This window comes from Chionomys nivalis, chromosome 18 (assembly GCF_950005125.1).
Source record: "Chionomys nivalis chromosome 18, mChiNiv1.1, whole genome shotgun sequence".
Taxonomy (NCBI): Eukaryota; Metazoa; Chordata; class Mammalia; order Rodentia; family Cricetidae; genus Chionomys; species Chionomys nivalis.
In genome coordinates this window covers 46,619,494-46,637,619 of record NC_080103.1, presented here as the reverse complement: position 1 = coordinate 46,637,619, position 18,126 = coordinate 46,619,494, and positions in this window count along the sequence as shown.

Below are 18,126 nucleotides of genomic sequence, written 5' to 3'. Positions count from 1 at the left end.
AAGCTCTTCTTACCTACTTTATTTTGGAGCATATAAAAAGAGGTCAGATTAGTTCAGCTCTGTGCAGCTGATAAAGAATGAACAGAGTGCTTCTAAGTGCAAGCAATTATGTAGGGCAGCGATTTTAGGTAGGGATGCGTTTAAGCATTTGGTTTTGCACTCCATCCTGCAGACTTGATATAGCTTGTGGATAGCATGGTTAAATATAAATGAGAGCTAGGGGTATGACGCTGTGGTAAAGCCCATGTCCTTTCCTGGGTTCATTCCTTAGACACAAATACACACATACCACACACACCCAGACCTCCCATACACAATTATAATGATATATATGTATGTAATCAATGCAAAGAAATCTGTAAAATCTGTATTTACCCAGAATTGCTCACACACATAGGTATCCAGACTACCAGGGAATTAGAATCTTACTATACACAAAGGCCCTTGCATTCCCCCCCCCGCTGTGCCCCCAATCATTTGGGCAAGCATTTAGCTGTTTCCCTATTTTAAGCCACTATTTTCTAATGTACAGCCACCCCAGACCCTCTTGAACCTACTTTCCCCTTTGGTAAGAGGGAGTCCAAGGTATTTCCCATCTTTGGCAGTGGTTAGTTGTCACACTGACCCGCCACAGTCTCCAGTAAACTCTCCATTTGCCAGTAAGCTATCACTACTGTGAATGTCATGGCAAGTCAGGCTTCCATCATTAGACAAAACTCTTCAGCCCTGAAATACAGAATGCAGGCTCTCACCAACCCAGAAGACATTTGGCAGAGTTTGCTGTTCAGCTACTTTTGTGTCAACAAAACCCTTTCCTCTGACAAACGGAAAACATGGCCGCAAAGCTCTCAGTGCAATGCCATACATGCGGTAAGTCCCGTCTAACAGGTTTCTATAAATTCAGAGGTAGTGATCATAATCAGTAATTCTGGTGCATTGGCCCAATTAAACCCAGCAGGAAAAGCATTGCCAATGGACCAGGCTTGTGTGTAAGTGCCATCGATCCAGCAGCAAGCGTGGAGAACCCAGCTTCTGTTGTAGGCACAGTAGAAGAAAGCTAGGCAGGTATGGACAGGGACAGACATTCTGAGTCTCAGTTGTCAAAGGAAACAAAGAACAAGCCCCAGCTCAGCCACAAAAGCTTGTTTACTTCTGAACAAAGGCAGAAGAGTACTAACACGGGTGGTGCCTACACAAAGGCAGCAGAAAAGAAACAAGGGTGGTTCCCTGCACGAAGGCAAAGATGCTCAGTTGATAACCCCCTTAAGGGTTTTGCCAAGCTACATAACATATTCGTCTGGAACGTGAAATATTCTCAAGTTAATATACCAGGCGATGTTTGATAGTTAAATAAGTTTTTATGCTTCCACTCCATTTCACCCGAAATTGATTGGCTAAAAACTATCAAAATCAGAAAGTTGGAAAGTACCCAATAAAAATGATTGTGCTGGGGTGGGGGCAGGGGTGGAATCCAGGAAGTGAAGGGAAGGAACAGGGGGATGAATAGAGTCAAAATACATTGCATGCATGTGTGAAATTCTCAAAGAATAAATAAGAACATTATATTAAAAATTAGACTTAAAGAGCACGGCTTGCGCTTTCCAGGGTGAGACATCAGGTTAGACACTTCCTCCGTGCAGTGCAATGAACGAGAAGAGTCAAATAGCAAAGGACAGAATGCATTGCAAACAGACAGAGACAGGCGAGCTCTGGCTAGCCCAAAGACTGTACCAGGAAACAAAAATGTCGGGAACTAGCAGAACACTGCAAAGGAATGTGCAGCACATGGCTAAAACATGGCTCTCTGATGGACAGATTCCTCATTCAAAAGAAAAACGACTAAAAAGTGACTGATGGTCCTACCCAGGGGATAGCCCAGCAGTTGCCACAGGCCTGAATCCGGTAGGAGACTCTGTCCAGGCAATGACTCCTGCTTGCTGGGCGCCTGTGCAGAGTGATTCCCCTTTGCCACACCCAGCATCTTAGAGAGCAGTGGCCAGGTGCCATCTTGAGGGTTAAGCTTAAGAAGTGAGCTTAAGATGGTATCTCAGAGTCTTTGATTTGCATTTCCCTGATGGCTAATAATGTTGAGCAATTCCTTAAAATGTCTTTCGGCCATTTCAGTTTCTTCTGTTGAGAATTTTCTGTTTAGATCTGTACCCTATTTTTTAATTGGATTATTTGGTATTTGATGCCTAGTTTGAGTTCTTTGTATATTTTGGAGATCAGCCCTCAGTCAGACGTGGGGTTGGTGAAGACCTTTTCCCATTCTGTAAGCTGCTGTTTTGTCCACTGCCTTACAGAAGCTTCTCACTTTCAGGAAATGCCATTTATTAATTGTCAATCTCGATATCTGTGCTACTGGAGTTATATTCAGAAAATGGTTTCCTGTGCCAATGTGTTCAAAGCTACTTCCCACTTTCTCTTCTGTCAGGTTCAGTGTAACTGGATTTATGCTGAGGTTTTTGATCCACTTGGACTTGAGTTTTGTGCAGAGCAATAGGTATGGATCTATTTGCATTCTTCTATATATAAGGGTATCCAGTTATGCCAGCACCATTTGCTGAAGATGTCAGAATGACTAAGGTCAAAAACACTAATGACAGCCTATGTTGGAAAGACCCTAGTGTAAGGGGAACACTCCCCCACTGATGGCAGGAATGCAAACTGCTACAGCCACTTTGGGAATCAGTATGGCGGTTTCTCAGAAAACTGGAAATCAATTAACCTTGAGAACTAGCTATACCAATCTTAGGCATATAGCCAAACGATGCTAAATCATACCAAAAGGACACTTGCTCAGCTACGTTCATAGCAGCATTATTCATAGTAGTTGGAACCTGGAAACAGCCTAGATGTTCCTCAACTGAAGAATGGATAAAGAATATGTGGTAGCTTATACAAAATGGAATTTAACTCAGTGGTAAAATAATAATTAATAATGACATCATTAAATTTGCAGGCAAATGGATGGAACTAGAAAAAAAAATCATCCTGAGTGAGATAACCCCAGACCCCAAAAGACAAACATGGAATGTATTCATTCATAAGTGAATGATAGCTGCAAAGTAAAGGATAATCAAGCTACAATCCACAGTCCCAGAGAAGCTAGATAACAATGATGATTCAAAGAGGGACACAAGAATTTTCCTGGGAAGGTGGAAATAGATGAGATCTCCTGGGTAAACAGGGGTGGAGTGGGGAGAGGGCATGGGAATCAGGAACATGAGGGATCCAGATGGTTGAATTGGGGGAGGGATGAAGAGGTAGAGCAATGAATGAGATATCTTGATAAAGGAGCCATTATGGTGATTAGGGAGAAACCTGGTGCCTGGGAAACTCCAGGAATCCACAGGATGACCCCAGCTAAGATTCCTAGCAATAGTGGAGAGGGAGCCTGAACTGACCTTCTCCTATGGTCAATTCGGTGACTACCCTAATTGTCATCAGAAAGTCTTCATTCAGTAACTGATGGAAGCAGATACAGAGATTCACAGCCAAGCACTGGGCCAAGATCCGAAAACTCTGTTGAATAGAGGGTGGACAGATTGTATGAGCCCTCTGCACGTGGGTGACAGCTGTGTAGCTTGGTCTTTTTGTGGGGCACCTAGCAGTGGGATCAGGACCTGTCCCTGTCCCTGGCACTTGAGCTGACTTGTGGGAACCCGTTCCCCATGCTTGGATGCCGTGCCTAACCTTGATGCAGAAAGAGTGGAGCTTGGTCCTGCCTCAACTTGATATGCCATGTTTTGTTGACTCCCATGGGAGGTCTCACCCTTTCAGCATGGAGGAGCAGTAGATGGGGGAGCATAGGTGGTAGGAGGGGAAAGAGAATGTGAGAAGAGGAGGCAGGGGAAGTTGTGGTTGGTATGTAAAACAAATGAAAACCAATTAATAAAAAAAAAGTTTAGAACTGAGAATGTGCACAAGAAAAAATCTTGAATAATTAAACTAATGATTCACCTCAAGCATTAGAGAGCAAGCACAAGTCAAACCCAGAGGAAGCAGACAAATCAATGAAATAGAAACTAAAGCGACAATAGAAACAATGGATTAAATAAAACTTTGAATCTTTAAAAAGACAAAGACCAAATAGCCCTTAGCCAAACTCGCTAAATGAAAGAGAAGAACAATTTAATGAAATGAAAAGAGAGACATTACAACCGACATGAGAGGATCTTGGAAAATTACTTGGGAAGCCTAAATTCAAAAAGCTGGAAAGTCTAGAAGAAATGAATAAGTTCAGAGACACATTTGACCTGTACAATTTACACTGAGTAGATATGAACAATTTAAACAGATCTGTAATGAGCAAAAATATTGAAATAATAACATTCTTCCAATAAGAAAACACTTAGGGCAGGAGGATTCCATGTTGAATTCCACCACCCTTGGAAAAAAGAGCTGACAGAAGTCTTTCTCAAACAATTCCATAAAATCAAAAACCACACACCAAACCCATCCTATGAAGGCTGCTATCCTGATACCAATATCAGCTAAGGGTGTAATAACAACAAAAACAATATGGATCAATTTCCCTGATGGAGGCAGATGCAAAGATCTTTAATAAAATGATTGCAGACTGAATTTAAGAATACATTGAAAATGCCATTCATCATGAACAAGCTGGTGTCACTGAGGGATGAAAGGAAGGTTCAACATATGCAGATCAGTAAGCAAAGCACAGTGTTTAAGTAGATGGAGTTTGGTCCCATCCCAGAGTTAATGAGGGTCGGTCATGAAAAGGGCTTATCTTGAAGGACCTGTGTAATCCAGGCTGCTATAAGAGTAAAGGTTTGGGACTCAGGGTCCTTGGTTCAGGGCCTAGCTTCTCACTTGTGTGACCTCATGTAGCGCATGTGTGAGTGGGAGAGACAGTAGCTACGATGCCCAAGCGTCCTGAGGATTCGGTGTGGGGACACCCGACTCCTGGCGTTGTTTCACTCATAGCCAGGAGCAATGTCTGTGATTAACCTGATTCTAGTCAGAGCGATTATTATTCTGATTTAGTGCTCAGATTTTTAAATATTTGAGATATAATTACTTCAGAGAAAATGTGCTTACATCACTTAGCTGCAAGGTTCTAGAATCCTCCAGGATTTTCCAGAAGTTTGGGCACTAAGACCCCTCTGAATAGAGAATTGCTACTGAGAACAGAACGAAAGGAGAAAATTGTGATCCTCACACGAGTTGATTACCCATCAGATTGCCCAGCAGCAGGAAGGTTCCAGAATGCAGAACTGTCCATGCCCTGACCAGGAGAGCCCCAGGCACACGGAAACCAGTTGATCGCCACTGTTTTCAAGCTGCCTCGCCTGAAGGATGAGCTCTACTGGGCCGTGTTAGCATGGGGTCACTGGCTCTTGTTTTGCAGGACACCGTTCCTTTTCTTTCCATTAACTCATCCAACGCTCTGGTCACCTGTCCCTTAGGGACATCAGGAATAGAGAAGGAGCTTTGAAGTCAGAAGAGCTAGTTAACATCCACTCCAGTGGTGGCCAGTAAGGGGACACACTATGTACTTAGGAAACACAAAGAGAAGCAAACGCTTCCATCCGGGGCTTCTTGAGAGGTGTCAGTGAGATAGACGTGTAGCGGCACACGAAATGAAAACAGTCTTATTTCTAGGGTTCCGAGAGGGGGAAGCCGTTGCAGGAACATGGAAATGGAAAGCAATGTCCTGTTGAGTCCGTCTTCAAAGCAGAAAGAGCTGTGGCACTGTAGTTACTGAAGGGCGCAGGACTGCCTAGTCACCCAGAATCACAGTGAACACTGCCGGATTCTGATCCACCTTATCAAACACCAAACCTTGAGGGTGGGGTTTTCTTCTACACTTTGTTTCTCACATTTTCTCAGTCCGATGACAAAAACACAAGCTGTAAGCAACCAGTTGCAAGCTGAAACTCATCCTCCCCTACCCTCTTCAGCTGTGGCAGGCCCCGTGGGGATGAGGCACACCAGGGGCGGGGCTTTGGAAGCATCCCATCCCTGCTCTGATGTGGGAGGCTTATCCTCTGCTAGGTGTTGGATCCCAGCTCTCAGGGCTGCTGTGGAGATCACGCTTGACAGGTCCAACATCTTTGCTTTTACATGCACGCCCTACTGAAGAAAAGGATTTTTCTTTCAAAGCAAGAAAGGGGTGTCACATCTGCTTTGAGTAAACGCCTCATTTGCCAACTAACTGTTGCTTGATGAGAACTGCAATCTGAGGAGATCAAGAATTGAGGAGAAAAATAAATCAAAGTTGTTTTTGTTCCTTAAATATACATGCACACATCCATGGGGGTGGGCATAGGTGGTGGTAAATGTTTCTCTGTGTCTGGTTAAATAGCTTCTAGTTACCTAGATCTACTCATTATTTCAGAGACTGAGCCTAGAAGCTCCTCCTTGCAGAGAAAAATGGGGGTCAATTAATACACCTGAAAAACAAAGAAAGTAGCCCACTAAGAACCCAAAGGCAGGAGATACGGCCCAGGAAAACAGACATTGGTAGCCCTGGGGAGGCAAGTTCATGATGTGTCCTCTCTTTACAACTGTTTCTGATGCTCCTCGGGGCTCATCTCAATAAAATAGGAGCCCAGCGTATTGATGTCTTCCCTGTAGAGGTTCTGTTTCTATCTAGAGTCCCTTCCTGCAGTACCTAGGGCCGCAATTATATGGTGGATGGCGAGCAGGGGTGACAGCAGTCGACACCCCTCATTAAAGCGCCCACTTCTGTTTTAACCTGTTTTACGTAGACAAGTCTTTGCTTTAGAAGAGGTTCTTTTGACTTCTAGAAGAAAAGGGAAGTACTTCATTTGCTTTCTGAATCATGGACACAGAAAGGTGTGTGAACCTTTGAGATGGGCTTTCTCTTGAAATAGAGAAGAAATTTTCAGTCCTCAACTCAAGATAATTTTCAAGTAATTGTCATTCTTGCAAGTAACAGCTCAGAGCAAAGTCCTGCACTTTGGGGTGTCAGGGTGTTCTGTGTTGCTGTGGGTTGATCGAAGAAAGAGGTCACTCCAAAATGAAATTTTAAGGCTTGTGTGGTAGCAGAAAGGTCCAGCCTCTGATAAATTGAACCCCGAACAATTGTACAAAGGCAAATTTATTGAATGTTTTGGAAAGTTGTTTTGTGGGTAAAGTATTTCCTCATACTAAGGTCCCAAATCTAATCTCTATGTCTCTCTACAGGAAAGCTTCACATGCCAACATGACTTTAGCCCTTTATTATTTATCGTTTGCTATACACAATAATCCAAGGGCCCTGTGTAAGTCCCCGTCTCTGGCCTCCATCTTTGGAGGCCCCACCCCTGTGCCTACCAAACCTTGACCACTCCCCCAGTCTATTTAAACTGCTCCCCTGAAAGTGCCTTCGTGGGCTCCCCCTCGTGGTCACATTTGCAGCTTCCCAGTTCCCCTCGAGGCCACCAGAGAGCACAGCAATCTCATCAAACCTGGATATTCTTTAATTTGACTTGTTGTGCTTTGGCTTGATTGAGAGTTCGCGTTAGGAATATTCCTAACACCTTGGAGGTGCTAGAGGCTTCTTGTGACCAAAGTCATGTGAAGACTGCAACGCCCTTTCAGAAAAACAATCGTACAGGAAAACAACTACCCATTCTAACTTCTGCCCTACATACAGCGACTCTGCTAAACTCCTTCAACACTGGGGGAGGCAGGACTGATGTCACTATTATCCGCACACGGATTGATTACTAGAAATGATGAAGGTAGCAAGGACGGCTCCCATGCAGACTTACGCCTACAGAGGTCATTGTGACTTTCGCCAGAGCTGCCACATCTGATGGTTTGGGGATGCCCGTGAAGCCTGAAATATCCCAGAAGACAAAGCAGAAGGTCCCTGAGGGTCCAACTCCTTAAAAATAATCATATCTAATATATGCTGACATATGAAACGGTTTGCAAGGACCGTGAATATGGAGACAGAGAGGAAGAGAAGCACAGATTTCCCCATACTTTATAAAATGCGCAAACCCCACAACACTATCGAACCGTTTGTTTTATCTCATCCAAGCTCCATTGCTCTCTGGACCTTCTAAGAGCAAGAACTCTGCTGTCACCATGAGTCAGCTCTTTCTGCTCTTGCTGGTCTACCCAGCGGCTTCATGTGTTTTGCCCTATCAGCTTCGAGATTTCTCATGGAATCAGTTGGAAAATTTTTCCATAATTCGCTTTTAACTGAAAGAAGGTAATGTGAGAGATGGTTTTGTGTTCTCACAGTTAGAACTAGTGTGCACCGCCATAAGTGATCACCATCGGAAGCAATTCTGCTCCAGTCTGAGAGTGTTGTAACCACTGACTAAGGCTCGTGTGAGCTCTCTGCCAAAAAGCTGGGAGACAGAAATGATGAGAAGAGAAATGAATTTTCTGGAGAGTAGCTCGGAGAAAAATAGAAAAGACTTGTTTGTACCCCAACATCCCTCTTTGAAGGGGTTAGATGGGCTGAGGGCCTTTGTAGGACACCTCCGGTTACGAGGAAAAGATGGGAAGAGAACTGCACTGTGAGGGGCTCTTTCTCTTCAGGGCACATGCGTGTACACACGCATGTGGAGGCTGTCTTCCATGATCACTCTCCAGCTACGTGTTGAGATGAGGCCACTTTTGCCAAACCCTGTGGAGCTCATATGTGGGCTACCTGTGAGCTGGTTCCAGGGCTCTCCCATCTCTACCTTCCGCACTCTGGGAGCCACCCTGCCCTCTAAGTGTTGATGTGGGTGCTGATAATACAAACTCCCATATTCAGGTCAAGCTTGCAAGGCAAATGATTTGCTGCCTAAACCATCTCCCCCCAGGCCCTGATAGGTGGAGATGGCCTGATCTTACCTTAACCTTCAATAAAATCCTAAGTAGTCAAAGACTCAGAGTTACCACATCTTTCCGGTCTATCTTCATTTCGCTCAGCAAGCTATACTATCCATTTGCTAAAATTTTATTTTACCAAAGAGCTCATACCCCTTTTTCTGACGTCAACTTTGTGTTTAGGAAAGTCCTCTAACTTAAGTAGTCACCTTACCAAAGGATGGAGGTGACCTCCAAGTTTGCTGTGAATGGCGCAACAGTTTTCACTGAGAGCAGGACCTGCTGTTACCTAACGAGAGAGAGCTGGAGGCAAGTTGGGACCTGAAGTGTAATCCTATTCGAGAGGCCCAGTTAAGGACAAGTCCGCGATCTGTTCTGGATTATTTCAAAATAGAAAACCTTCAAGTTCAGACATAAACACGGTTTAACTATGCCCAAGCTGTGTTAAATCTGCTTTTGTCATTAGAAGTATGCCTGGCATGGTGCTGCTCACCTACCTCCTAGAGAGGCAAAGGCAGAAGGGCCTAAAGTTTGAGGCTAGCCTGTTTTACCATGATTCCAGGCAAGCAAAAGCTACACACGGAATAAATGGAAGAATGAATGAACGAGACAAAAGCAAGCCACTGTATGGTCTGATGAGGTTAGGTTTGGTGGTGGTCGAGACAAAAGCAAGCCACTGTATGGTCTGATGAGGTTAGGTTTGGTGGTGGTGGCTTCATTTTCACAGTTGAGACCTAGTCTTGGAAATATTAATTTTGGCATTCATCTGTGGTGATTTTGGGGACATTTCAATACTTTCTGGGAAAATGGCATAGGAGATTTTATATCAAGGAAATTCTTGAAAGCCAGAGTTAGGCCCAAATTTCTGCAGCGTGTGAAGAGGAGAGAGGACTTTCTTACATCTGAAGTGATGTGTTTGGAAATAACCTCAGTCAAGCAGAAAATTTTTCCTTATGACTTTGTGAATTTTCCTTCAACCAATTGTATGTAATGCTTACTGGCTCATTAAACCTTTATCTAATTTAATCTGAAACCCTGACAAGCCAAGTAATATTATTTATCTTGAAGATGGAGACTGAAACACAACCTCATACATAATCTTGAAAAGCAATGATAAGCTACCTCAAGGACCTGGGACATGAGTGGATTGTTGAAATGTTTAAAAAAATATCTAAGCAAAATGGGGGGATAAAAAAATAAAACAAAATGGAAAGACCAGGGGAAGGAGCTGTGGACAGAGAAGTGTTCTGAACCCCAAGACGAATTCCATCTATCAATGAACAAAGCCCCTGGTGAAAAGCCCGGAGACCCCACATACAAGGAACGTAAGTGTGAAGCCGGTGTCATCCTGCTCACCGTGTGCATTCTCTCACAGTTGCTCAGTGAAGAGTCCTGCACAACCAGGCCCAGTCAGGCTGACAGGGGTTACAAGCATGGGCAAACAAGGGCATGCCTTTCTCCACAGTGGTTCCTCCTCCTCCTCCTCCTCCTCCTCCTCCTCCTCCTCCTCCTCCTCCTCCTCCTCCTCTTCCTCCTCCTGCCCCTCCTCCTCCTGAGAGCTGCTGTGCCTTCAAAGGGCCAACCATCCTCTTGCCCTCATTTCCGTCATCATCTGGGACCCTGCTGAGTCAACCCAAAAGGTGCCGCAAAAGGAATCTAGGTTCACATGAAATCAAACCAGGGTTTGCATTTCGGATTCACCGGATGTGAGACCAGGGAAATGATTTCTTGCTCTCTACATTGATTTTTTCATCTGCAAATGGAGGAGATTCCTCTTATATCCAGAGAATACTCAGTAGCTTCAGAGGGCGGTCTCGGGACTCTGCCCCACTTTTAGACATACTGTAATTTTTGATGTAGTGCCCGATTTCTGCGAGCCTCATTTTCTTCATCTATGAAAAGAAGGTAATAGCACATCGTTCATAGCGTTGTGAGAAGAACTGAAGAGACAGAACCTAGGAGACATTTGGCAGACCCTCTGAGAGGTGGTGAGTGATCAACAGATGTTAGCTTTATTATGGCTGGTGACTCGGGAAACTTCCCAGCAGGCGGCGGCTACCGTTACTGAGCATCACCTGTGCACTGAGTGATTTCTAGAGAGTTCTCAAAACCAAACCAAAAGAAAGAAAGGGGGTATACTGAGTACAATAAAGTCAACCTTCAAGTTTATATGCAGCCAATCGCCAGACTGGGATATTGCTGGAAAATATCTTGTACATATAATGTAAGACATTATGTAAGACATTAAGGTGGAGTCATATTTGATCAAGGTTGGACCTAAATTCAACAATCGGTGTCTTTGTAAGCATGCTGTGTGAAAACACGTGACTCAGTGAAGAAGAAAGTCGAAACAGGACAAAGGAGAATGTGCCTTGAGGAAAGAAAGGGGAGAACCTCAAAAATTCACAAGGGTATTTCTGGGGTACTTCACAAAGGCAGAGGTGAGAGGGCAATGCTTGAACAAGAACTAAGCCAAGCATCGTGAACCCTTAGTGCAGAAGACCCACTAATGTGTCCATGTGAGGGTACCAAAGAGTCCAGATAAAGCCCTCAGGATTTACTTTTCAGGAGACAGCATGCAAGCAGGTGTCTGGCATCCTATAATGTCAGGAGTGGGTGGCCAAGGCCATACATAGGTGCCCTGAAGTACAGTCACACTGAATCATTAGAGACTTGGCTGTCGAAGTTCTTCAAGAGGTATCCATGACAGATTTAGGGACTGAACACCCCAGACAACACTCACAAAGCCTTTCAAGCATGTGGCCAAATGCTGTTTATCACATTATATATAGTCTAAAGACAACCCGGTTTAAGGGGCAGTCTTAAGTTAGAGTGTATCAGCCAGTGTTAAGTCTAACGTCTTGTTTGAAGACAGGATCTCTAACCTTGCATTTTCAGTCTTCCAGCCTCTCCATCCCAAGCGTTGGCACTAAACATGTTCTCTGCTGCACCAGCCTTGAATCCTTACGGTTTTAACCAGGGAATAGCCTACAGTGCAAACTATTCCTTTGTTCATTTTTTATGACATCTTTTGTTTGTTTAAATTTGCCTAGGATGCCCTACCAAGACCTCAAGTTAGCATTTCCTGAGAAAATTTTCTTACCAAATTCAAGCAGCTGTATTCAACAGACAGCAAATCAAACAAGCAGTGGGAAGTGTGAAGCCACTCTGGCATGCGTTTGCCTCCCTCAGCAGTTGGCAGCAAAGTGTGAAGCCACTCTGGCAGGGGTTTACCTCCCTCAGCAGCTGGGGGGAAGTGTGAAACCACTCTAGTGTGGGTTTACCTCACTCAGCAGCTGGCAGGAAAGTGTGAAGCCTCTCTGGCAGGGGTTTACCTCCCTGGGCAGCTAGTGGGGAAAGTGTGAAACCACTCTGGCGTGGGTTTACCTCCCCCTGCAGCCGGCAGGAGGCAAAGGGCAGAGAAGCCACTCACTGGCTCATTGTAGGAATCGCCTCATTAACATTTTCAGACCATGGTTAGGCGAGGGGAAATGGAAACCCAGAGATAAAGGCAGGGGTGAGAGGGAGCTGCTAACTCCATACGCTTATATGAACCACATAATGCTTTCAGTAAGGTTAAGCCTGGGAAGTTAGTCCTGGATTAGTTCTGGGAAGTTAGTCCTAGGTTAGGCCTGGGGAGTTAGTACTGGGAAGTTAGTCCTAGGTTAGGCCTGGGAAGTTATTCTGGCTGAGTACCGGGTTAGTCCTGGGAACTTAGCACTGGGTTAGGCCAGGGATGTGCATCCTGGGAAGTTAGTCCTAAGAAGTCTGGCACACGGTCTAACAGGTGTGAGCTGGATTCTGGCTGACCATAGCAAGTGAGTGGTTTCTCTCTAAGCTTCTGTGAAAGGGATTCCCTGAGGGACCCAGTGGGGAAAAGATGAGCTTGCGAAAGGTGCTCAGGAGGACACTGTGCTGGCGCAGAGTGACAACTGGGTAGGTACATCAGCCTATAATCCCTAAGCACACAGTTCAGACCGGCTTCAGTAAGTCCTTTACGACAGGCAGAAAGCTGTTTTCCTGCCAGGAACAGGATATTTGAAATGAGAATGGTTATTTTAATCCCATGAGGCAGAGCTTGCAGAGGCTGGTGACTAGAGCCTCGGCCTAACCTAGGATGAACTTTCCAGTACTAACTTCCCAGGCCTAACCTATCCATCTGCTATCTATCTATCCACCCATCTATCTATCATCTATCTATCTATCTATCTATCTATCTATCTATCTATCCATCTATCTATCTATCTATCTATTCATCTATCCATCTATCTATCTATCTATCTATCTATCTATCTATCATCTATCTATCTATCTATCTATCATCTATCTATCCACCCATCTATCTATCATCTATCTATCTATCCATCCATCTATCTATCTATCTATCTATCTATCTATCTATCTATCTATCTATCTATCCACCCATCCATCTATCCATCTGTCTATCCATGTATCTATCTATCCATCCATCTATCCATCTGTCTATCCATCTATCTATCTATCTATCTATCATCTATCTATCTATCTATCTATCTATCTATCTATCTATCTATCCATCCATCCACTCATTCAGTAAACATGGAACTATCACAGAGAGGGAATTCCACCCATATATCTGTAGAATTTCCTATTTTTTTTTAAAAAAAAAGTCCCTAAGTGACCCCTTAAGTGACCCCTTGTTATACTCAGATCTGAGAATCACCCTTCCCAGGGTTCTCATTCAGGAGTAATCACGTGAGTCAATGGTCAGTTCAGATTTCTCTAGCACTTCCAGGTCTGTAAAGCGTTTTCGTGGGAAGTAATTGTTCACTCTGCTGATCCTGAACCGCTGCATATGAACACTCTCAGCTCAACCTCAATGAAGAGGGAGCCAAAGAGCGCGGAGGAACATTCCAAGAAAAGGCCATCCATGCAAACGTCTGTGCACGAATGTCCACCATCAACTCTGGTGACCCAGCGGCTTAATGCAAGGCCTGTACATAACCCCTCGTTGACACCTTCGTCTCTGAGAGGTGCATTATTTATGGAACTGAATGGTCACAGCAAGATCGGCCTCCGAAAGTACCCTTTTCTCTGTACACTGTTTTAGACAGTGGTGTCTGTCATACTACAGCCCTTGGCGCCACCTAGCGGTACATTTGACAGTTACAGCCATGAAGCTAAGATGGGCAACAGCTTTGAAAGCCGGTGCTGTTTTTAATAAGCAGGGAATGGCAGGGCCCCTTTCCTTTCTTTTCTCTGGTCACACATCTCCTCCCTGCGCGCGTGTGCACTTCTGTGTGTGCACGGGTGGAGAGGGAGCACGTGCACACGGAGGGGTGCTCACATGAGTTGAGGCCAGAGGTAAGTGTTGGCTATCTTCCTCAATCGCTCTCCACTTTTTAAGTCAATTATAAAGGTTGCTAGACACAGGAAAAAAAAAAAAAAGAAATCAAATGAAAAGATTCCTGTAATCCAGGCCTTCCTAAATTACCTGCAAAACTGGGGACAGGGAAGAATCACTCTACTTTTGATCTATGCCATTTTCGTCCAAAAATGACTACGCATGAGTGTTAATGTTGGAGCTGAGGCGTCAGGTTGGATTTAGAAGTGACCGCACCAATTTACAGTTCTAGCAATAGTAGATGTGAGTCCCGAGGTCTACATACACTCCTGAATTCTTGGTGTTCTCAGATGGTTTCAGGCTGCCCGTTGCTACTCACCGATGAAGACCTGTGTGTTATGCATCTCCGTGACTTTGCTTCTGTAAGACCCCTATTCACAACTTTTATCTGTTTTCCTGTTGTAATGGGTGTTGTAAGGTGCCAGACCTTAGTGGGCCCCAGACCTTAGCACAGCTGACTCCATGATGAAAGCGGAGCTCAGGCTGGAAAACTCAACCCATAGGAGGCACCATTTGCCAGAACTAAAACAAAGACCTAATCCATCAAAGCCCACAGTTCCGGGAAAGTCTCTAAACGTACTAACCTTGCCTCCTGGCTTCTGCAGTTCTGCTTCTGGCTAACTGTTCTTGTTAACTAAAGCATGTCAACTCAGTTTGTTTGTTTTTGTTTTGTTGTGGTGGTTTGGGTTGGGTTTTGTCCTTAAAAGCTCACCCCGAGAAAGGCTCTGGACAACTCTGGACTTCCAAACACCCGGTGGAGCTGCCGGCTTACTAGCAAAGAGCTTTTCTTGGCTTAAATCTGTGCTCAATCAGTCTTCTCTGGAGAATGCCCCACGACTGAGTTGTTTATGTGGCGTGCATAAACGTACTTAATGTATTTTCTGCATAATTTTCCTGTTGCTGTTAAAAAAAAAATGTAAGAGACCAACTACCTCGAAAAGAGGTGTGTTCAGCTCTCGGTTCTGGAGGCTGACTTGCAACAGTCTGTTGCCAGCTCTATGAAGACTTCCTCATGGCTGATGTCATTAAAAGGATGGTGGGCAGGTGGGAGGGTGAAGCCGGTGGGAGGGGTGAGAGGGAGCGAGCAAACTGCCAGTTAGTAAACAGCAAAGAGAGGGAAGCCCAGCTCCTGAAGAACACGGGGTATCAGACAGAGCTGTGCTTCTTGCCTTTAAATGCTCACCACTGATAAACTTATTAGCATTCTGGGAATTCTACCTGTTTGCGCTGTCTGGTTTTTGAGATAGGTAGTCCAGGCTGGCTTTGAACTCACAGCAATCCCTGTGAGTCTCCCAAATGCTGGGACTAGAGAGGCATGGGTCACCATGCCCAGTTTCTCCATCTGATTTTCTCTCCTTACTTATTTTAAATTATGCACTCAAAGCAATAAATTTCACCATAGGGTTTTTATACAAACCTTGTTTTTGTGTATGTTTTCCACTGCTCCCTTCCCACCATCTCCTCCTCCCACTTCTGAGCCTTTCGTTCCTCAGCTAGTTCTCCTCCTTCTCATTTCCTCCTCTTTTCCCCACCATCCCTTAAGACATCCTCTTCCCTCGGAATATCACCAGGATTCTTTATTCCAATGATGGGGAGACTTTCCTAGCCTCCCTACTGCTGTGTCATATAGCGTAAGTCCATTAAACAGAACCGTGAGATGCGCTGAGCAGTGTTGCTGTCATTTCTTTCCCCCTTCTCTTTCTCTTTTCTTAGGTCCACAGCACCTCTTGCAGATGTCTAAATCAGGAAGAGACGTTCTGGGCTATGCTAATGAAGCTCTAGTAACTAGAGGCCCAAGAGCAAGGGTGCAAGATTCTGGAACTCCAATTTTCCCAGAATGTTATTCGGTTGCTAAGCTGTGTGTTATCACATAACAACCAGGCAGGTGCCTGGCGCTTTGGAGTGAGAGTAGGAGAAACTTGGGGTGCACAGCTGGGCTTTTTTGAAGGTATTAGTCAGCTGTTTCCGCTAGTAAAATCTCCTTAGCTTAAGTCCTGAGATTTACGTAAGTAACAAATATTCAGTCTAGTCCTGATATGAGGTCGGAGGGGCATCAACAGACCTGATTTACCTGCTTTGAAAACTGTCCTCAGGTATGATTTTTTTATTCATCATTAGAATAATTCGCTAACATTTTAGGTATGCTTTACTTAAAACCTTCAAATACAGTTTTTAAGGCACACAAAAACTAAGTAAGTCATTTTGAGGAAAAGGATATCATCTCTTAAAGTTAGTCACTTCTCTTTAAGGAGCTCATACTAAGAGCACTGCCCTGGTCATAGACTAGAGACATTTATTCTGTGGGAAAATGAACAGCAGTTACTGCGTTCATACCATGTAGCAAGTGTGTGCACACAGTGGGGAAAATAAAAATGAGAAATCAGGTTAGATCAAGGTGTGTCTGATGACATGCCTTATGTTCTTATGTTTACAAATTATCTCATTTCAGTAGAAATTATTTAAAAGGAGGTTAAGTTCCAGAACATTCTCTGTTGCTGGTGCTAACTTGATTAAACTTGGGGTCCACGGGTGCCGCTTTGGCAAGCCTCACTGAGGTTTGGTTGGCAGTTTTATAGTTATTTTGCTTTCCCATGATTTGAGATGTGTGCTCCTGTGGTGGGAACACGTCTTCCGTGTGACCATCTGGCATTTAAATCATGGTGGGGGAGCTGGAGAGATGGCTCAGTGGTTAAGAGCACTGGCTACTCTTCCAGAGGTCCTGAGTTCAATTCCCAGCAACCATATGGTGGCTCACAACCATCTGTAATGAGATCTGGTGCCATCTTCTGGCATTTGGGCATACACGGAGGCAGAATGTTGTATAATAAATAAATAAATAAATAAATAAATAAATAAATCTTTAAAAAATAAAAATAAATCATAGTGGGGAAAACAGACATTCTATTGAAAGGAGCGGGGAGGAAGGGACATTACAACAAAAAATAGGAAGGGGAGGGGCTCTGAGAATGATTTCAAGAAGCAAAGGAGAAAGTGACAGATGGTGGGGTGACATGAGAACCACTACAAGAGAGGAGTTAGGACACCTTTGGGAGAAAGTGTGTACCGGAGAAATTAATACATCGAGGGAAGGCGCCATGGGGCAGCCGTGGCGTGTGTTCCAGGACAGGGGAGTGGAAGTGTGGTGTTCTTGCCCGAGAAACAGCTGCACAAGGTGGCTGACCGCCATCTTGATTCTGGACAGAAAAAAGTGGGAACAGAAATGTTTCTTTGCCATGCCGGTTCTAAGGTTTACTCAGAGCACAGAAAATATACTATAGCTATCAAAAATGTTTTTATTATATTTCAAGTGCAGCATGTCATTTAAAGTTGCATTGGTGTGTTATTTATTTTATGCGTGTGGGTGTTTTCCTTGGGTTTATTTCTGTGTGCCATGTGCATGCAGTGCCTGAAGGGTCCAGAAGGGGGCATCAGAACTCCAGGGACTGGAGTTATAGGTGCTTTTGAGCCACCATATGGGTGCTGGGAATTAAATCCTGGTCTTCTAAAAAAGGTGCTGGTGCTTTTAACCTCTGATACCTCTCCCCAGCTCCAAGAATTGTATGTCATTTTTAGAAGGTTTAAATAATTCTTTAATATATTCTGGATCCAGATTTTCCCCCTTATCTGGTTGTGAGTTAATCAAGAACCATAACATTTTAAAGCGCTAGACCTGTGTTATGGAATTGGTGTTAATTATTGATCAAAAGAACATTTAATATATTGGGTGTTGCAAACAATTTAGTAAATGTCATATAGCTTGCTAGCTGGATATACAGTGTCATTCCTTCATCTTTACTTTCTTAGGTGGCATTATCTGTTTGGAGGATGGTATAAATTTGAAAATTTAGGTTTTTTAAAAGTACAATATGAAAGTTCCTTATATAAAGCTAATTTAATGTAAAGCACTTTTGTAGATATAGTATTTTAAAAGCCTAATT